General features: G+C 33.0%; 2 long non-coding RNA genes across 2 annotated transcripts; both read left to right on the top strand.

Annotated features, from left to right (window-relative positions):
* The first annotated feature begins 867 nt into the window (after positions 1-867).
* Positions 868-4,099, top strand: LOC143071975 (uncharacterized). The gene is made up of 2 exons (XR_012977006.1): positions 868-1,446; positions 2,768-4,099. It is a non-coding gene; the product is annotated as an uncharacterized LOC143071975 (long non-coding RNA).
* Positions 4,100-12,573: 8,474 nt separating this feature from the next.
* Positions 12,574-18,840, top strand: LOC143071974 (uncharacterized). The gene is made up of 2 exons (XR_012977005.1): positions 12,574-13,165; positions 14,333-18,840. It is a non-coding gene; the product is annotated as an uncharacterized LOC143071974 (long non-coding RNA).
* Positions 18,841-23,167: the final 4,327 nt, after the last annotated feature.

Genomic DNA, 23,167 nt, shown 5'->3' on the forward strand with positions numbered 1-23,167 from the left:
GTTATGGTTTATTGACTTTGAAATTTTGCTTAGTTTATGTATTAGTTTGTGTTAAGGTTTGTTAAAGAGAACTTCTTATTTCAAGATGTATTTTTCATGTGTATGGTTGCATATATATATTATTGTCTCACTTGACAGGGTCTAAAAGTGAGACAAAGGTATGCTGTTTCTGTCATCCACCACAGCGGCAGCAATGTATTTTAAAATTTGTGATTAGATCTAGTTAATGTGGTGAACTACAAGTTGTAGATCAATCATATTTGGTATGCAGTCCTTTATTTTAGTCCTATTAGTATTGGCACATCTCATTTCCATAGAGATTATAAGACCCTGCCCCCTCAATCATGGTCTATTGACTTTGAAGCTTTTCCTTATTTTACATGGATTTGTTTGTGATTAGGTCAGTTTATTGGGAACTATTGGGAACAACAAGTGGTCAGTCAATTAAATTTGGTATGCAGTTGTATAAGCTTTTTTGAATCGTTTTCACAGCGATTATTTGGCTCTGCCTTTTTAGTCATGGTCTATTGTCTTTTTTGCTAAGTGAACATGTTTTAGTTTCCAATTCTATCAAGGAGGACGAAGGAAAAATAAAATAAAAAGACATGGAAAATTCATAATGTCAAACTTACTTGGTCTACAACAAAGAAACCCTTTTACTTGATTGCTGTTCATCATATACAAGTTTACAGACAAGTCCTTTAACAATGAGAAAATGTTTAAAAAAAATTGTGCTTAAAAATGTTTTGATTTGTGTACATTAATCTGAATAATAATGACTTTCTTTTATTTCCAATTCTACCAAAGAGGACAGAAGAAGCAGCCCAAAGTGACAGACTTGAAGAAATATAGGCAATGTAAGTAGGATTAAGTGATTTTGCTGTTTGTGGCGTTTCCTCGAAGTAGCTGGTTACCTCCAAATGGGACGACAGTCATGGATGTTGAGATGGCCTACGTCGCAGACTCGCGAGGACGGGCGGCTGGGATGTTCTTTAGCGACCTACGACAGCTACAGGTTTACTGCCTATGCCTGTAGAAGGGGACTTTGAGATGTCATGCTGAAGTTTTCTGGAGATTATCTGGTTTCATTTTTGGGAAGCAGTCCACATGGAAAAATGATGCAGCCAAACTAAAGATATGCTTGATTGGTTCTTTCCAATGTCCCTGTTATTAAGAAGCAGGAAAAATTGAAGAATAAGAGAGGGAAAATGTCAAATTTACTTGGTCTACAACAAAGAAACCCTTTTATTTGATTGCTGTTCATCATATACAAGTTCACAGACAAGTCCTTCAACAATGAGAAAATGTTTAAAAAAAATTGTGCTTAAAAATGTTTTGATTTGTGTACATTAATCTGAATAATAATGACTTTCTTTTATTTCCAATTCTACCAAAGAGGACAGAAGAAGCAGCCCAAAGTGAAAGACTTGAAGAAATATAGGCAATGTAAGTAGGATTAAGTGAGTTTGCTGTTTGTGGTGTTTCCTCGAAGTAGCTGGTTACCTCCAAATGGGACGACAGTCATGGATGTTGAGATGGCCTACGTCGCAGATTCGCGAGGACGGGCGGCTGGGATGTTCGCTAGCGACCTACGACAGCTACAGGCTTACTGCCTATGCCTGTAGAAGGGGACTTTGAGATGTCATGCTGAAGTTTTCTGGAGATTATCTGGTTTCATTTTTGGGAAGCAGTCCACATGGAAAAATGATGCAGCCAAACTAAAGATATGCTCGATTAGTTCTTTCTAATGTCCCTGTTATTAAGAAGGAGGAAAAATTGAAGAATAAGAGAGGGAAAATGTCAAATTTACTTGGTCTACAACAAAGAAACCCTTTTATTTTATTGCTGTTCTTCACATACAAGTTCACAGACAAGTCCTTCAACAATGAGAAAATGTTTAAAACAAATTGTGTATAAAAATGTTCAGCTGTTTCTTACAGAGTTATCTCTAAGTGTTATGTAGGTGTCAGACCACCAATTACTCCCTCAAATTTTGAACGTATGTAAAAGTAGGCCTACTGTAACACAAAATAGTGCTTTTGATGTCATTGTTTACTTAATTTAACCAACAAATTTGCAGAAATGAAACTTTTGGTGAAAGAGAAATATATTTCGACCATTTTGAGCTAAAATTCACTTGTCTGTCAGTTTGCATTAAAAATTTTGGAATTAATGCGCTTTTTAGTACACTAATTTAAGATTTCCAGAAAACCAGGGTTTATTTTTGGAGTACCGCTGTTTTGAAGGTCAGATGTACCACCTTAATAGTAAAATTTTGTAACAGAATATTAAATTAATCTTAATTTGAAAACAATTTGATATTGACAGAACAAATATCAAATGATCATTTCAGAAATACATAATTTGTGCTTCAAGTGCAAAGACTTTTCTAACAATTAACAGTTGTTTTCTGAGCTAGTTCTGATTGGTCAGGTTTTATTGTCTGTTTCTTGCTTTTGTTCTATGAATAGTTCAGTGGTATCTTTTTTTTTCAGGATATGGTGTGCATTATTCAAAGGGATCTTTTTATGTAATTTTGAAATGATATACATTTGATATTTGATAGTAATTGACCGATTCAATCCACAAAAAAACATTCTTATAAAAGAAACCCTTTCATTTTATTGCTGTTCTTCATATTCAAGTTGACAGACAAGTCCTTCAACAATGAGAAAATGTATCAAAAAAATTGTTTATAAAAATGTTTTGGTTTGTGTTCATTAATCTGACTAATAATGACTTTCTTTTATTTCCAATTCTACCAAAGAGGACAGGAGAAGCAGCCCAAAGTGAAAGACTTGAAGAAATATAGGCAATGTAAGTAGGATTAAGTGATTTTGCTGTTTGTGGCGTTTCCTCGAAGTAGCTGGTTACCTCCAAATGGGACGACAGTCATGGATGTTGAGATGGCCTACGTCGCAGATTCGCGAGGACGGGCGGCTGGGATGTTCGCTAGCGACCTACGACAGCTACAGGTTTACTGCCTATGCCTGTAGAAGGGGACTTTGAGATGTCATGCTGAAGTTTTCTGGAGATTATCTGGTTTCATTTTTGGGAAGCAGTCCACATGGAAATATGATGCAGCCAAACTAAAGATATGCTCGATTGGTTCTTTCTAATGTCCCTGTTGTTAAGAAGCAGGAAAAATTGAAGAATAAGAGAGGGAAAATGTCAAATTTACTTGGTCTACAACAAAGAAACCCTTTTATTTTATTGCTGTTCTTCATATACAAGTTCACTGACAAGTCCTTCAACAATGAGAAAATGTTTAAAACAAATTGTGTATAAAAATGTTCAGCTGTTTCTTACAGAGTTATCTCTAAGTGTTATGTAGGTGTCAGACCACCAATTACTCCCTCAAATTTTGAACGTATGTAAAAGTAGGCCTACTGTAACACAAAATAGTGCTTTTGATGTCATTGTTTACTTAATTTAACCAACAAATTTGCAGAAATGAAACTTTTGGTGAAAGAGAAATATATTTCGACCATTTTGAGCTAAAATTCACTTGTCTGTCAGTTTGCATTAAAAAATTTGGAATTAATGCGCTCTTTAGTACACTAATTAAAGATTTCCAGAAAACCAGGGTTTATTTTTGGAGTACCGCTGTTTTGAAGGTCAGATGTACCACCTTAATAGTCAAATTTTGTAACAGAATATTAAATTAATCTTAATTTGAAAACAATTTGATATTGACAGAACAAATATCAAATGATCATTTCAGAAATACATAATTTGTGCTTCAAGTGCAAAGACTTTTCTAACAATTAACAGTTGTTTTCTGAGCTAGTTCTGATTGGTCAGGTTTTATTGTCTGTTTCTTGCTTTTGTTCTATGGATAGTTCAGTGGTATCTTTTTTTTTTCAGGATATGGTGTGCATTATTCAAAGGGATCTTTTTATGTAATTTTGAAATGATATACATTTGATATTTGATAGTAATTGACCGATTCAATCCACAAAAAAACATTCTTACAAAAGAAACCCTTTTATTTTATTGCTGTTCTTCATATTCAAGTTGACAGACAAGTCCTTCAACAATGAGAAAATGTATCAAAAAAATTGTTTATAAAAATGTTTTGGTTTGTGTTCATTAATCTGACTAATAATGACTTTCTTTTATTTCCAATTCTACCAAAGAGGACAGGAGAAGCAGCCCAAAGTGAAAGACTTGAAGAAATATAGGCAATGTAAGTAGGATTAAGTGATTTTGCTGTTTGTGGCGTTTCCTCGAAGTAGCTGGTTACCTCCAAATGGGACGACAGTCATGGATGTTGAGATGGCCTACGTCGCAGATTCGCGAGGACGGGCGGCTGGGATGTTCGCTAGCGACCTACGACAGCTACAGGTTTACTGCCTATGCCTGTAGAAGGGGACTTTGAGATGTCATGCTGAAGTTTTCTGGAGATTATCTGGTTTCATTTTTGGGAAGCAGTCCACATGGAAATATGATGCAGCCAAACTAAAGATATGCTCGATTGGTTCTTTCCAATGTCCCTGTTATTAAGAAGCAGGAAAAATTGAAGAATAAGAGAGGGAAAATGTCAAATTTACTTGGTCTACAACAAAGAAACCCTTTTATTTGATTGCTGTTCATCATATACAAGTTCACAGACAAGTCCTTCAACAAGAGAAAATGTTTAAAAAAAATTGTGCTTAAAAATGTTTTGATTTGTGTACATTAATCTGAATAATAATGACTTTCTTTTATTTCCAATTCTACCAAAGAGGACAGAAGAAGCAGTCCAAAGTGAAAGACTTGAAGAAATATAGGCAATGTAAGTAGGATTAAGTGATTTTGCTGTTTGTGGTGTTTCCTCGAAGTAGCTGGTTACCTCCAAATGGGACGACAGTCATGGATGTTGAGATGGCCTACGTCGCAGATTCGCGAGGACGGGCGGCTGGGATGTTCGCTAGCGACCTACGACAGCTACAGGTTTACTGCCTATGCCTGTAGAAGGGGACTTTGAGATGTCATGCTGAAGTTTTCTGGAGATTATCTGGTTTCATTTTTGGGAAGCAGTCCACATGGAAAAATGATGCAGCCAAACTAAAGATATGCTCGATTGGTTCTTTCTAATGTCCCTGTTATTAAGAAGCAGGAAAAATTGAAGAATAAGAGACGGAAAATGTCAAATTTACTTGGTCTACAACAAAGAAACCCTTTTATTTTATTGCTGTTCTTCATATACAAGTTCACTGACAAGTCCTTCAACAATGAGAAAATGTTTAAAACAAATTGTGTATAAAAATGTTCAGCGGTTTCTTACAGAGTTATCTCTAAGTGTTATGTAGGTGTCAGACCACCAATTACTCCCTCAAATTTTGAACGTATGTAAAAGTAGGCCTACTGTAACACAAAATAGTGCTTTTGATGTCATTGTTTACTTAATTTAACCAACAAATTTGCAGAAATGAAACTTTTGGTGAAAGAGAAATATATTTCGACCATTTTGAGCTAAAATTCACTTGTCTGTCAGTTTGCATTAAAAAATTTGGAATTAATGCGCTTTTTAGTACACTAATTAAAGATTTCCAGAAAACCAGGGTTTATTTTTGGAGTACCGCTGTTTTGAAGGTCAGATGTACCACCTTAATAGTCAAATTTTGTAACAGAATATTAAATTAATCTTAATTTGAAAACAATTTGATATTGACAGAACAAATATCAAATGATCATTTCAGAAATACATAATTTGTGCTTCAAGTGCAAAGACTTTTCTAACAATTAACAGTTGTTTTCTGAGCTAGTTCTGATTGGTCAGGTTTTATTGTCTGTTTCTTGCTTTTGTTCTATGGATAGTTCAGTGGTATCTTTTTTTTTTCAGGATATGGTGTGCATTATTCAAAGGGATCTTTTTATGTAATTTTGAAATGATATACATTTGATATTTGATAGTAATTGACCGATTCAATCCACAAAAAAACATTCTTACAAAAGAAACCCTTTTATTTTATTGCTGTTCTTCATATTCAAGTTGACAGACAAGTCCTTCAACAATGAGAAAATGTATCAAAAAAATTGTTTATAAAAATGTTTTGGTTTGTGTTCATTAATCTGACTAATAATGACTTTCTTTTATTTCCAATTCTACCAAAGAGGACAGGAGAAGCAGCCCAAAGTGAAAGACTTGAAGAAATATAGGCAATGTAAGTAGGATTAAGTGATTTTGCTGTTTGTGGCGTTTCCTCGAAGTAGCTGGTTACCTCCAAATGGGACGACAGTCATGGATGTTGAGATGGCCTACGTCGCAGATTCGCGAGGACGGGCGGCTGGGATGTTCGCTAGCGACCTACGACAGCTACAGGTTTACTGCCTATGCCTGTAGAAGGGGACTTTGAGATGTCATGCTGAAGTTTTCTGGAGATTATCTGGTTTCATTTTTGGGAAGCAGTCCACATGGAAAAATGATGCAGCCAAACTAAAGATATGCTCGATTGGTTCTTTCTAATGTCCCTGTTATTAAGAAGCAGGAAAAATTGAAGAATAAGAGAGGGAAAATGTCAAATTTACTTGGTCTACAACAAAGAAACCCTTTTATTTGATTGCTGTTCATCATATACAAGTTCACAGACAAGTCCTTCAACAATGAGAAAATGTTTAAATAAAATTGTGCTTAAAAAATGTTTTGATTTGTGTACATTAATCTGAATAATAATGACTTTCTTTTATTTCCAATTCTACCAAAGAGGACAGAAGAAGCAGTCCAAAGTGAAAGACTTGAAGAAATATAGGCAATGTAAGTAGGATTAAGTGATTTTGCTGTTTGTGGTGTTTCCTCGAAGTAGCTGGTTACCTACAAATGGGACGACAGTCATGGATGTTGAGATGGCCTACGTCGCAGATTCGCGAGGACGGGCGGCTGGGATGTTCGCTAGCGACCTACGACAGCTACAGGCTTACTGCCTATGCCTGTAGAAGGGGACTTTGAGATGTCATGCTGAAGTTTTCTGGAGATTATCTGGTTTCATTTTTTGGAAGCAGTCCACATGGAAAAATGATGCAGCCAAACTAAAGATATGCTCGATTGGTTCTTTCTAATGTCCCTGTTGTTAAGAAGCAGGAAAAATTGAAGAATAAGAGAGGGAAAATGTCAAATTTACTTGGTCTACAACAAAGAAACCCTTTTATTTTATTGCTGTTCTTCATATACAAGTTCACTGACAAGTCCTTCAACAATGAGAAAATGTTTAAAACAAATTGTGTATAAAAATGTTCAGCTGTTTCTTACAGAGTTATCTCTAAGTGTTATGTAGGTGTCAGACCACCAATTACTCCCTCAAATTTTGAACGTATGTAAAAGTAGGCCTACTGTAACACAAAATAGTGCTTTTGATGTCATTGTTTACTTAATTTAACCAACAAATTTGCAGAAATGAAACTTTTGGTGAAAGAGAAATATATTTCGACCATTTTGAGCTAAAATTCACTTGTCTGTCAGTTTGCATTAAAAATTTTGGAATTAATGCGCTCTTTAGTACACTAATTAAAGATTTCCAGAAAACCAGGGTTTATTTTTGGAGTACCGCTGTTTTGAAGGTCAGATGTACCACCTTAATAGTCAAATTTTGTAACAGAATATTAAATTAATCTTAATTTGAAAACAATTTGATATTGACAGAACAAATATCAAATGATCATTTCAGAAATACATAATTTGTGCTTCAAGTGCAAAGACTTTTCTAACAATTAACAGTTGTTTTCTGAGCTAGTTCTGATTGGTCAGGTTTTATTGTCTGTTTCTTGCTTTTGTTCTATGGATAGTTCAGTGGTATCTTTTTTTTTCAGGATATGGTGTGCATTATTCAAAGGGATCTTTTTATGTAATTTTGAAATGATATACATTTGATATTTGATAGTAATTGACCGATTCAATCCACAAAAAAACATTCTTACAAAAGAAACCCTTTTATTTTATTGCTGTTCTTCATATTCAAGTTGACAGACAAGTCCTTCAACAATGAGAAAATGTATCAAAAAAATTGTTTATAAAAATGTTTTGGTTTGTGTTCATTAATCGGACTAATAATGACTTTCTTTTATTTCCAATTCTACCAAAGAGGACAGGAGAAGCAGCCCAAAGTGAAAGACTTGAAGAAATATAGGCAATGTAAGTAGGATTAAGTGATTTTGCTGTTTGTGGCGTTTCCTCGAAGTAGCTGGTTACCTCCAAATGGGACGACAGTCATGGATGTTGAGATGGCCTACGTCGCAGATTCGCGAGGACGGGCGGCTGGGATGTTCGCTAGCGACCTACGACAGCTACAGGTTTACTGCCTATGCCTGTAGAAGGGGACTTTGAGATGTCATGCTGAAGTTTTCTGGAGATTATCTGGTTTCATTTTTGGGAAGCAGTCCACATGGAACCAGGTGCTCCGCAGGGCACAGCTTTATACGACCGCAGAGGTCGAACCCTGAACAGTTGGGGCAAGTATGGACAAAACATTCAAGCGTGATACAGCTCTGAATTTGGATTGTGATCAAATTTTTAACATTACATGGTTTTTTTTTACACAAAACAAATGTCAAGATTTTACGAATCAATTAAAGATTTCTTCTTCAAACTTTTTAAATCTAAAATTAAATAGTTGACACAGCATAGGTTTCTGACACAGAATGAATGTGGTCTAATGAACTTAAAAGTTTTTTTTGCCTTTGAGCAATTTACTATGCTGTTGAATATTAATCCTCTCAAAAAAATGTTTGAAGAAATTTTCTTTTTATTTATGAAATCTGAAATGAGAAAAATTTAAACCCCCCCCCCCCTTTTTTTTCACATCCCCGTTTCCCTTTTTCCAAAACTGATATCAATTCAAATTTCTAATGGAGTTTGCAACAATAACTACTCTTTTAAATACATCATAAAATATTAAAATGTAAAATAAAGTGCTTGTTATCACTGAATGGTAAAGATTGGTTGGTAGTAAAAGTGAATATGCATTGTTTATTGTATAAAACAATAAAAAAAACTTCATCAGCAACATTTTATATTGGCAAATTTCCAATGAAGTTATTTACATAAAGTTATTGGCAAATAAAAATAGAAAATGACATCATAGTCATGTCTGGCAAATGTCCAACATACATTATCTAAAAACATTTTAGATAAGATAAGGAAAAAAAGCTTCATCAGCAACATTTTATATTGGCAAATTTCCAATGAAGTTATTTACATAAAGTTATTGGCAAATAAAAATAGAAAATGACATCATAGTCATGTCTGGCAAATTTCCAACATATATTATCAACTACTATTCTATACAAAGAAAGATAACTCCAATTGAAAATTAATTGCTATTGCACAATATTGTGCAATTAGATATTTCTTGCTATTGTGCAATACTGTGCAATTGAAAATTTCTTGCTATTGCACAATACTTGATATGGAATCCTGATTTGGACCAACTTGAAAACTGGGCCCATAATCAAAAATCAAAGTACATATTTAGATAAAGCATATCAAATAAGCCCAAGAATTTAATTTTTTTAAAATCAAACTTAGTTTAATTTTGGACCCTTTGGACCTTAATATAGACCAATTTGAAAACTGGACCAAAAATTAAGAATCTACATACACAGTTAGATTTGGCATATCAAAGAACCCATTTATTCAATTTTTGATGAAATCAAACAAAGTTTAATTTTGGACCCCCATTTGGACCAACTTGAAAACTAGGCCAATAATTAAAAATCTAAGTACATTTTTAAATTCAGCATATCAAAGAACCCCAAGGATTCAATTTTTGTTAAAATCAAACTAAGTTTAATTATGGACCCTTTGGACCTTAATGTAGATCAATTTGAAAACGGGACCAAAAATTAAGAATCTACATACATAGTCAGATTCGGCATATCAAAGAACCCCAATTATTCAATTTTTGATGAAATCACACAAAGTTCAATTTTGGACCCTTTGGGCCCCTTATTCCTAAACTGTTAGGACCAAAACTCCCAAAATCAAACCCAACCTTCCTTTTATGGTCATAAACCTTGTGTTTAAATTTCATAGATTTCTATTTACTTATACTAAAGTTATGGTGCAAAAACCAAAAATAATGCTTATTTGGGCCCCTTTTTGGCCCTTAATTCATAAACTGTTGTGACCAAAACTCCCAAAATCAATCCCAACCTTTCTTTTGTAGTCATAAACCTTGTGTCAAAATTTCATAGATTTCTATTAACTTAAACTAAAGTTATAGTGCGAAAACCAAGAAAATGCTTATTTGGGCCCTTTTTGGCCCCTAATTACTAAAATGTTGGGACCAACACTCCCAAAATCAATCCCAACCTTCCTTTTGTGGTCATAAACCTTGTGTTAAAATTTCATAGATTTCTATTCACTTTTACTAAAGTTAGAGTGCGAAAACTAAAAGTATTTGGACGACGACGACGACGCCGACACCAACGTGATAGCAATATTTTCAAATTTTGCGGTCGTATAAAAATGATGCAGCCAAACTAAAGATATGCTCGATTGGTTCTTTCCAATGTCCCTGTTATTAAGAAGCAGGAAAAATTGAAGAATAAGAGAGGGAAAATGTCAAATTTACTTGGTCTACAACAAAGAAACCCTTTTATTTGATTGCTGTTCATCATATACAAGTTCACAGACAAGTCCTTCAACAATGAGAAAATGTTTAAAAAAAATTGTGCTTAAAAATGTTTTGATTTGTGTACATTAATCTGAATAATAATGACTTTCTTTTATTTCCAATTCTACCAAAGAGGACAGAAGAAGCAGTCCAAAGTGAAAGACTTGAAGAAATATAGGCAATGTAAGTAGGATTAAGTGATTTTGCTGTTTGTGGCGTTTCCTCGAAGTAGCTGGTTACCTCCAAATGGGACGACAGTCATGGATGTTGAGATGGCCTACGTCGCAGATTCGCGAGGACGGGCGGCTGGGATGTTCGCTAGCGACCTACGACAGCTACAGGCTTACTGCCTATGCCTGTAGAAGGGGACTTTGAGATGTCATGCTGAAGTTTTCTTGAGATTATCTGGTTTCATTTTTGGGAAGCAGTCCACATAAAAAAAATGATGCAGCCAAACTAAAGATATGCTCGATTGGTTCTTTCTAATGTCCCTGTTATTAAGAAGCAGGAAAAATTGAAGAATAAGAGGGAAAATGTCAAATTTACTTGATCTACAACAAAGAAACCCTTTTATTTGATTGCTGTTCATCATATACAAGTTCACAGACAAGTCCTTCAACAATGAGAAAATGTTTAAAAAAAATTGTGCTTAAAAATGTTTTGATTTGTGTACATTAATCTGAATAATAATGACTTTCTTTTGTTTCCAATTCTACCCAGGAAAATAGCCATACAATTTTTATAGATTGATATAGAAATGAAAATGTACATAAGACATCAAACAATATATTTATTTGAATTTGTTTCATTCATATCTCCAAACACAAGTGGATTATATAGGGCATCACTGAAGCAGGAAGTGCCCCCCCCCCCTTTTTTTTATGTCAGTCAGAGAGGCACCCTTATAAAAAGTGCTGGATCTGCCACTGATTAAACATGTTTGTGAGTGCTCAACCAACAATGGACTAACCTGTGACAATAAGAATAAACTTAAAAATATGGTTCTATTGGCTTTACTCCATAGATTGGTACGAGGCACATAAATCACAACGAACATAGAAAGTAGACACAAAGAAATAAATCATGTTTTTATGCCCCATTCATTGGCATTATGTTTTCTGGTCTGTCTGTCCGTTATTTTTGTACGTTCGTACGTCTGTCCGTCCCACTTCAGGTTAAAGTGTTTGGTCGAGGTAGTTTTTGATGAACTTGAAGTCCAATCAACTTGAAACTAAGTACACATGTTCCCTATATGATATTTCTAATTTTAATGTTTAATGAGAGATTTTCTTCCCTTTTCACGGTCCACTGAATATAGAAAATGATAGTGCGAATGGGTGGGGCATCCGTGTAGTGTTGACACATTCTTGTTTTAACTGAAGTATCATTAATATTCACAGACTAATTGAGTTTCATGGGGTGGAACCAGGGTTTTCATATGAAGCTCGATTTTTAAGCAAGACAAAGTTACATCATTCATATCCTATTTGCCAAAAATAAATCCAGAATATTTTTTTTGTAACTGAATATATAAGTCAGATTATTTGTTTAAACATTACAGATTAGCTTTGGGCTTGTCCTTAAGGATTGAGACTGAAAATGGCAATTGGATCAGACTTTTAAAGTAAGTTTTAATCATTACGTAGATTTTTTAATTTCTGAACTCAATTCATGTAAAATGGGAGTTTGCGTGGGGTATAATGTTTTTGACCTGTCTGTCCTGTTCGTCAACCTGGTTCTTGTCATTGCTACTCCTCTGAAACCACAATTTCATAAAACAAGGTAGTATGTACACAATACTATGTAGTTGTGCATATAAAGAAGAAATTATGATTCAATTTTTGTTCTAGGGGTTACGTTATGCCCCTCTGAACTTAAATTGAGGCCTATACTGCTGTAACAGTTGCACTACAAGTCCTTTGAAACTGCACAACAGCATTTCGTGGATCTTTAAAGTTAATGAAGACAGTATGGCAATAATAATATCCAGCTACATGCATGTATACATGTATCAATGAAAACAATGGCAATTGTATCCCTCAGAGCAATCTGCTCTTTGATTGACTTTTTTTAATTTATCTAGATTTAAACTAAATATCCACTGGATTTCTTGAGTAGGAGTTATGAAACAAAGTACCAATCAATCAACCAACTTTCTGTCATTTAATATCCACAGAAATCCATGTTTTCTTAATCACAATGAAAATCATTTAATCCACTGTTGATTTTTTGAAGAGTTTACAGCTAATTTCCTAATGCTTGTAGAGTAAAATGTTGGTTGGTTTGCTTGCTTTGTTTGTATAATTGTTTATTCAAGCTTTATAATTAAGATTGACATCTCCAAACAATATATATGACATAGTTAAACCTGTATATTTCATATTTAAATTCAATTGGACATTTTCCCAATATAATTGTACAATATACAAACAAAGCAAGCAAACTAAGCAAAGTCTTCATCTGCATGCATTAGGAAATTAGCTGTATATAACTGATTCAACTTTGTATTACAGGTAAGCATCACAGCTTGTCCTGTTGGATACTGGCCGGAGTAGAATTTGGATCTTTTTGAGGTGAGAAAATATTTTATTTGTCCACATACAAGAGGGTGGTAATGGGGGTACCTTTATAACCAATAATGGTAAAAGTTCTTACTGAATGACGTTTACTGTAAAATTTGAAGCATGCAATAAAATGTAAAGTTTTAGACAATGAAAAAAATCAAACAAATTTTGAAGAATGAAGTTATAATTTTTTTCCAAAAAATAACTGTAACGATCATTATTTGAGACCTCTGACAAATTACCAGAAGGATATTTTTATCAATCAATTTGATGCTAACAGTAGCCGATAATGACCGTTTGACGCCTGATGGTAAAGGGCATTATTACCCTCCTACAAATTTAATTAATTGATGTAATCTTGTGGACAGCTTAAATTTCTATAAATCTTTTTTATTTGCAATTATATTTCATCTTTATATTTTCTACTGCAGCCTTTATAGATGTAAATCAGATGTTCTAAACAGTTCAGGAGGTTTAGTCCTTTTTATCTACTTTCTCTTATACCCTTTTTAAACTTTTACATAATAACCATGAACTGAATCATAAAAAAAACTGTTGTTTTTATCATATTAAAGAATTGTGAATACTTGAAAAGGGGAGATAACCTCACATTTATTTGCAATGAAATGGCAAGTGCTGTCACATAGATGAGATGTCTTAATTATATTAAACTTTACTTCTTATTCAGTTTTGTATTTCTTTCAATACAAATTTCCAAAGAATTCATTTTTTCATTCAATATAAGGAGAAAATAAAGAAAATGTCATAAAACTAGAACCAAACAATGAAAGATTATTGAAACATTCTGAATAATTTTATCATTGTACGTTGTATTTCAAATTTTCAGCTTTATAGCTTCTGCTCTTGTCTGACACTCAATAAATAATTAATTTGATATTGGTAATAGTGATTTTAACACCTTGAAATCAAAATCAGATTATTGAAATGGCTTTCATTTTATAACAAATTTAGCTACACAATCTCTATTGCAATAATTTTTGGTAAATCAATAAATTTGAATAGAAAACAAGTATTTTTATATACAACAAATTCTGTCTATTTAAAAGAAACACTCAAATATTTAAACATTACCGGTACCTAATTCATATATTTTAACATTACTTAAAATTACTATGGATTGTCAAGAAATGAAATATTATTTTATTTTATTTTTAGGTGTGTTTCTACTGCTGCCTTGTGTGGTCAATCCAATGGACAATAACAATCATGCAGACCAGATATATATTGCTCTTTTGTTTAATAAAATACTTATAATTCTGAAAGCCAAACGATTCATTTTTTTATGCTGTTATTTTTTCCATTTACTGTAAATTAACAAATTTTTGTTTTAATTCTGTTATTTGTTTGGCTCAAATGTACTATACAGATATCTAGTTCCAGCTTTATATATGTACTCCTTTGCAAATAAAAACTTATATTTATATAGTTATAAAATGAGAAGTATTCTCATTTTATAATTATTATTGTTGACAATTTGATGAAATGGAAAATTATAATTGTAATGGTTGATAATTTAATAGAATAAAATAGTCTTTCTTTGGTTGACTGGTAGACAGGTCAACAGGTTGACAAGTCAACAGATGCCTATATTAAAATAATCTCTTTCTTTTTATCTCACGAGTAAAAACATATAGGGCACTTGACTTAATTGCACATTAATAGAGCATTTTCTTTACCCTTTAACTCATACCTGCCAACTGTCACTATTTGCAGGGGATTTCCCCCATGGCAGCTCCAAAATGGAAATTTTGAAAGAGCAATTTTGTCAATAATTTTAAACAAAACAGTTCATTTGACTAGGGCTATCCACTTTAAAAAGTAAGAAGAAACCAAAAAACAACATTAAAATACATTTGAAGGCCCCCTTGATGGTTTTATAGGACTGTAAGAGCCATCTTCCACATAAAACCCCCATGGGCATTTTGAAAAGTTGGCAGGTATGTAAATTAACTCCCTTTCATCCTTTACTTAACCCTAATCCTTACCCTTTAAGGATGTTTGCTTGTCATATTTTGGAATTTTGTCAGATTTTCAGAATTCTTTGGTTTTATCCATTTGAATGCCTTACAAAAATTTGCCCATTGACCCCAATTTTTCTTTTTATAAATCTTTTACATGGATAATTATAAGCTATCTATTGAAGTCTTATAAAATCCTTGTTATTTTTTATTAGTTTTTGGGCACTTAAACTTGTCAATGATAAAGCATGGAAAAGTCAAGAAAGATTATTTTCCCGCCAAAATTTCAATGGCTAATATCTCGAAAATAAGCATATTGACCTATTTTTTTAATTTTTTTTTGCTCTTTTGGTTCCTTTTATAATGCCCTAAAAAGCTTGTTATTTTGAAACTTAGTAGCAAACCTCCTTAATCTAACCCTTAATCATAATCCTTACCCTAGCTGCCCTTGATACCCTAACCTTACCACTCACCCTGGAAAATTGTCCACCTATGTAGGTAGACAATTATTTGTAAAAGTTAATTTGTCCATCTGTCAACCAACAATTTTGTTAATGTTAAATTGTTGAGCTGTGAATGTAGACAATTTTTTAAAGGTTCTACTGGTCCGAGACCACCATTGTCGTCCCTTGATTTTTGTTGTTCACAAATATAGTCCCTAGTGTTGACAGTGGGTTACTTGCCATTAATTTTAATACCCCTTCCAAATTTATTATTTCATGTTTAATGCCTCAAATTGCAAGTAGGGGGATGAAATTACACTGTAAAAAAAATTGGGTCCAGAATTTTAAAGGAAAGTAGTGATTTGGTCCAGCTGAAAAAGGTTTAAAATTAGCACTTCTGAAGCTGTCAAAAGATTTCAAGACGCCCTAAACATACAATTGTCCATATTTTGAGTTAGAGACGATGAAGTTTTCTATAATTTTATAATTTTGATATAATTTGTCCCAAAAGTTGTACAACACACTGTAAAAGTTTCTTTGAGAAAGCGCAGGTGGGATTTTTTTTATTTTCATTGTGTTCTCGGACCTTAGAGGTGAAATCTGTAAATATAGAATTTGTACTTTGGCAACTTCCCTAAATGATTTGATGGTGTCAACTTGTCAAATAGCATGAAACAAAAAGATTTAAACTTTTATTTTATAGAATTTCTGCAAAAATGACCAATTTTGGCATTTTATGGTCAAAATAGGCATTTTTATAACTTTTTCAATATTGATGCATAAATGGCATCCTGACTTTCTATCTGACAGGTTTTCATGTGTCAATATTTGTGTTTCTATGCCTTTATCTACTTCTTTTACTTATTTATGAACTCTGAATCTACAGAAAAGAAGTTTATCTCAGACAAAATGTGCAAAATGTGTTGTATAAATGACCCTTGTCTAACGCCTTGTTTGAATGAAGTCAATAGTGGGGAGCTTGGTACATGAAGTTTGATGTCTATAATAAAGACCTCACTAAATTTGTATCAAATGCACTTTACAATGTCTATTGTACCTGTTCCATTTCACATAATCTTTCTTTTCTTCTGTAGGATAGCAAGTGGTTTAAATATAAGCCTGTTGAGAATAAATTGCATGCAAGTTTTTCCCTAAAAATGCAAAAATCTTTGTTTCAGACCATACTGTTTGTAAGAAAAGTTAATTGCAAGAGTCTTTTTGTGCTCAGATTTGTTGTATCATGTCACATGAGTATAGAAATGATAAAAAGAGACACAAATTTTTATTTCTTGTAACCTCAATATGCATTTTTTAATGTAAATATGTGGCACGGCCTAAATTGACCCTAAATTTTTTCCAGTTTTACTTGGCCTAAGACCCTTTTAAACTAATATGATATGTTATTTGTAACTTTTCTATCAATTTAAAGTACTTTCAATACATATGTAACGATTATTTATAACCAAAAAGCTTTACAAATTTAAAATTGCTGGAAAATATTACATCTTCATGTAAGGCCCCCCTTCATTGAAAAACCTCAATTTTTAGGTGCAGGCTCATATAAATTTGACTTTTGAATAATTATGCCAAGTCTGATAAATCAAATGAGTACTCTATTGCTTTTAGTACATGATAAGTTTTATATTAAGGCATTTAAAAAGTATTTTTTTGCAATATTTTAATTTTTAAAGCCCCAAATGTTGATAGTTGAAATTTTTCAATTTTAACGTCAAAATTTTACACGCAAAGATGAGTATAGAACTTAACTTAATGTCTATAATATACATCCTATTGTCATGAAACTTTGTAAGCAGTGTAATAATTCATTAAGCTTTGGTCATACCAAGTTTTTTTAAGATTTGTCAACTCTTTCTACCCTATTAGGTCCGAGACCACCATTGTCGTCCCTTGATTTTCATTGTTCACAAATATAGTCCCTAGTGTTGACAGTGGGTTACTTGCCATTAATTTTAATACCCTTTCCAAATTTATTTCTCCATGTTTAATGCCTCAAAATTGCAAGTAGGGGGATGAAATTACACTGTAAAAAAATTTGGGTCCAGAATTTTAAAGGAAAGTAGTGATTTGGTCCAGCTGAAAAAGGTTTAAAATTAGCACTTCTGAAGCTGTCAAAAGATTTCAAGACGCCCTAAACATACAATTGTCCATATTTTGAGTTAGAGACGATGAAGTTTTCTATAATTTTTCTATAATTTGTCCTAAAAGTTGTACAACACACTGTAAAAGTTTCTTTGAGAAAGCACAGGTGGGATTTTTTTTATTTTCATTTATGTTCTAAAAGAAATGCACTACGAAATAATTGTGTTCTCGGATCTACTGTCAACTTGACGATTTTATCGCATATTTAAGGTGGTACCTAACACCTTGACTAAAATCAATTTGGCTTGTTGAATTTTCATAAAATTTTGACAAAATATTTATTTGATCCTTTGACAAAAATTTCAAAATTTCAAAAAACTTTAACCAATCACTTTCTCAATAAAATTTGGTTGGATATATATATAGCAGTTTAATACAAGAATGTGTCCTCAGTACACGAATACCCCACTTGCACTTTCATTTTCTATGTTCAGTGGACCGTGACATTGGGATAAAAACTCTAATTTGGCATTAAAATTAGAAAGATCATATCATAGGGAACATGTGTACTAAGTTTGAAGTTGATTGGACTTCAACTTCATCAAAAACTACCTTGACCAAAAACTTTAACCTGAAGCGGGACAGACGGACGGACGAACGGACGGATGAACGGACGCACACACCAGAAAACATAATGCCCCTCTACTATCGTAGGTGGGGCATAAAAAATATTTGATCATTGAGAAGCTTAATATTTTCTTAACTTTGCAATGTAATTAAAATGTTTAGCTGATTTTACAGAGTTATCTCCCTGTAGTGTTAGGTACCACCTTAACAAAAGAAGATAGTCTGCAATGAACTACATATTCATATACTCCAGTTAATCCAAATATTTTCCAATGACTGAAAATCATATTTTTGATACATTTTTTTTAATAAAAATTGCTATACCAGGATAGATTTCACTCAAATAAAATTATATTGTAAATTTTGATAGCATGATTTATTTTGAACATGTCCTTAAATGACAACAATTATGTATTTTGTTTGTCCAATGTTTAGCATTACCAAGCAATAAATACTTGGAAATTTTGTTTGAATTTACAGTATAAATAAGTTTTCATTAATTATTTTGCTTTATAATAAATAAATTGTATAATAATTGTTATTTGAGAAGTACCTGTTTTACAAATACAAAAAAGATGTGGTATGATTGCCAATGAGACAACTGTCCACAAGAGACCAAAATGACACAGACATTAACAACTATAGGTCAACAATGAGCAAAGCCCATACCAAAGCATCCTTGAGACTTTCATCAGTTTACAGGAGTCATTATTTAGATTAAAAGTTTTGCATGTTGGCACAATGGAACAGGGTGTGTCCGTTGAAGGTTACTACGTTTGATATGGATTGGCTTTATTTAAAAAAAAAATTCCAGGTTGCCACTTGGTACAACATGAACAATTAACGCAAGTATGGACACAATATTTAAGATTGATACATGCCGAATTTGGATTGTGATTAAATATTTGACACAGAATAGGTTTCTGACACACAATGAATGTGGTCTAAGAACTTATAAATTTAGAATTTGTGATTTAATTACCAATTATAAAAAGATGTGGTAACCGTATGATGCCAATGAGACCATATGACATAGAACATAGAAATTAACAGCTATAGGTCACTGTACAGCCTTCAACAATGAGCAAAGCACATACTGCATAATCCGCTATAAAAGGCCCGGAAACGACAAATGTAATTACAATTCAAAAGAGAAAACAAACGGCCTAATTAAATGTAGAAAAAATTAATGAAAGACAAATATGTAACATAGCAACAAACGACAACCACTGAATTACAGGCTCCTTCATGGGTCAGGTACATGCATACAGAATGTGGGTGGAGATGTTAGCGGGATCCAAATCCTCCCCCTAACCTTGGACTGTGGTGTAACAGAACAACACAAGAACGAACTATAAAAATCAGTTGAAAAAAGCTCAACTCATCAAATGGATACAAATAGAAATACATCTCACAAAAACAGTGAACGTGACCGGGTACTTTTTTATCCCAATAACAAAGACACCAAGTACAGATCTGAGAGTACTCTGACAGTTGCTAATAGCTAGTTCAAAGCCCAAAACAACTAATAAAATAATCATGCAACTAAGATTAAATTATCAATCCGTGCACATCCCACATCCAATGGATTTAGTATGAAAACGTCATGAACAGTCAAGAGAAAAACATAACCTTGCTGCAATGCCAAGATCCCGGAAAAACGAAAAATATCATCAAGATAACGGAAAGTGTTGTTGAATTTATCAATTAAATGCAATTTAGACAGGTCTCTACGGAGTTTGGTCATAAACTTTGTTTCAAAACAAGTCTTCTATTAAAGGGATGCAATAAGTGCCCCACAGGAATACCTAGATCTGTCGATAAACTTTGTTACAGAAACGTACATACATATCATCACACCTTTAGTAAGTATATCTGGCATATATACCGTTCTCATTAGAGAAAGCTTTAAATGAGATATGTTCTATATTATAAATTTATAATACAAATATATTTCCGTGAGACCCATTCTATGTGGTCCAATATCCAAAATTTAAATGCATGGTTAGGTTCATCATATCAAGGAACCATGAGATTATTATTTTTTTGGACCCCTTGGACTTCAATGTGAACTACATGACAGCGGGCATAAAATCCGAAATCTAGCTATAGATACATTGTTAGATTCAGCTTATAAAAAAGCATATCCAATCCTTGTTGAATTTTGGCCCCTGATGGAGAACAGTTTGAAAACTGTGTAAAAAACTATAAATCTAAAGTGGTGAGATTCGGCATATCACAAAACCCCAGTTATACAATTTTTGATGAAATTAAACAGATCAATTTTGGACCATTTGGATATCAATGTGAACAGATTTAAAAACCGTACCAAAGAATTCCAGACTTTGAATTAAACCCCATTGAGATTGGTTAACAAAACTACTGTAAAATTCAGAAATTATTGCATGCATTTATTTATATTGAGATTTTTTTTAATGGACAAAAATCCAGATTAATTATCGAGATTTCAGAAAAATCTTCACATTTATGTTCTTATTCGTAACCTCAACCGAACATTAAACATTTATCAATATAAACATGATATAAATACAAAACTCTCATATGGGCATGATGGGAGTAGCCACTTGCAAAAGTCAAGTGCATTTTCGAAAAAACAAAGGTCGGCAAGTGTATGATCAATTTATTGTAATTAAATCCCTAAATGAGATACAGATAATTGAGCCGGTAATAATATTTTCCTTCACATATCCATCTTTAGCAGATTCGGATCTCCATCTGCCATGTTTACAGCACCTCTGCACCAAGCTTTGAAACCATAATTATAAAATAATTTAGACGTATAAAGAACCTGTATCCAAAATAAACCAGCTTAGTACTTTAGTGCAAAGTGTATCTTATGAATTTATGGCATATTATAGACAAGCGATATGTAGCATTCAGATACATTACATTGACCTTTAAAGGTGGAAACCCGATTGAAATAGAACAAAAGCTGTTCGTTAGAGAAGGCGACAAATGCTTACTGTAATGTTTACTATAGTAACAAAATTTTTGAAAGTTAATAGAAACAAATAAAGTGACAATTTTCTTCTGGATTACGAAATGTTTTATTTCAAAAACAGCATTTGCACAAGTTTTCAATTTATCTATTACATAGTTATTAAGGGACGACACCAAAAGATCCATGTAAGATAAAAAAAAAAACTTAATTCAAATAGTTTGGGGGTGGGGGTGTAGAACTGCTGTAAGATTTGGTTATCCGACATTGATTTTTACATATATCCATATGGGTCAATCAATTTTTCCCAAATTAAGTTAAGAGGTGGGTGAGGGGGTCAGTTAAAAAACTATATGAATTAAGGTTTTTTTTTATCCTTCATTGAACTTTTGATGTCGTCCCTAATAAGCAGAACAATTAGATATCAAGTCGACGACATGGGTATCTACCAGGTTTGATGTTGAAAATGCATAACCTCCGATTTAAAAAAAAAAAATTACTGCGTATGAAGAACATATCAATCTATTAGTTAAGTAATTTTCGTGTCTGCCCTTTCATTATGTAATTCAAGGATAAATTCTAAAAAATGGGTAACAATTGTATCTAATTGTATTTAAGCAAAGCACCAATCTGTATTGTTATTCTAGCCAAGCGGCAATCTGTATTGTTATTTAAGGCAAGCGGCAATCTGTATTGTTATTCTAGCCAAGCGACAATCTGTATTGTTGTTCTAGCCAAGCGACAATCTGTATTGTTATTTAAGCCATGTGGCATATCCGTATTCTTATTTAAGCAAAGCGGCAATCTGTATTGTTATTCTGGCCAAGCGGCATATCTTAATCGTTACTCTAGCCAAGCGGCATATCTGAAGCGTTACTCTAGCCAAGCTGCATATCTAATTCTTAATCGTTACTCTAGTCAAGCTGCATATCTTAATCGTTACACTAGCCAGGCGGCATATCTATAATGTTATACTAAACAATAATGTTGAGTAGGAAAAACCTAAACCATAACCAACTACACAAAATAAAGAAGATTGTTTGTAATGCATTTTTATCATTATTCAAAATCCAATTTAAAATTATATCAATACTAGGTCACAATGCGTATGTGAAGCTAGTACAGTGCCTTTAAAATCATCTGAACCAAGGCTTTCTTATAAGAACCATGAACATAAATGTCTCTAGTATCATTGAATTCAAGCATCTCGGCCACATAAGGTTGACGTAACAAATTATTCTGATTTAACAAATTCCAAAATGGCACAATATAATGTTTAATAACTATACATACTAAATTATAGGGGGCAACCAATTGTTGTCCTCCTTTCAGTCAAAGAAAAAAGCAATTACACCTGATGAACCTGGTATGTATCATCTAGAATTAAATAATTCAATTTTTTTGTTATTACTGTTAGCACATCTATCAACTGAATGAGGTCCATGCATATAATCTCGGGGGCAGATCCAGCCATTTTAAAAAGGTGTGGTTCCAACTATATATATCCCCATTCAAATGCATTGATCGCCCAAAAAAGGGGGTTTCCAACCCTCCCCCGGAACCCTCCCCCTGGATCCGCCACCGAGTCTATAAATTCTAAACAACTCAACACTGACGCCCCCATAGTCAAAATCAAAATCCTTGCTTATAGTATCTGCTTCAAAAAATTTATCTCTAGGTATCCATTCAATATCTAAAACATTTGTTAACAAAATACAGACTCAGCAGTCACTGTTTAAGAATGGAAACTGGCAGACATGAACGAATTATCAATGCATGTGGTAAAAATGAAATATTACCTCGACATGAGAGGATATGTTTATATTGTAATTCAAATTGTATTGAAAATGAAATGCACTTTCTTTTGGAATGCCCTCTTTACAATAACCTCAGAAGAGATATG

Source organism: Mytilus galloprovincialis, chromosome 4, assembly GCF_965363235.1.
Source record: "Mytilus galloprovincialis chromosome 4, xbMytGall1.hap1.1, whole genome shotgun sequence".
In the NCBI taxonomy this organism is placed as follows: domain Eukaryota; kingdom Metazoa; phylum Mollusca; class Bivalvia; order Mytilida; family Mytilidae; genus Mytilus; species Mytilus galloprovincialis.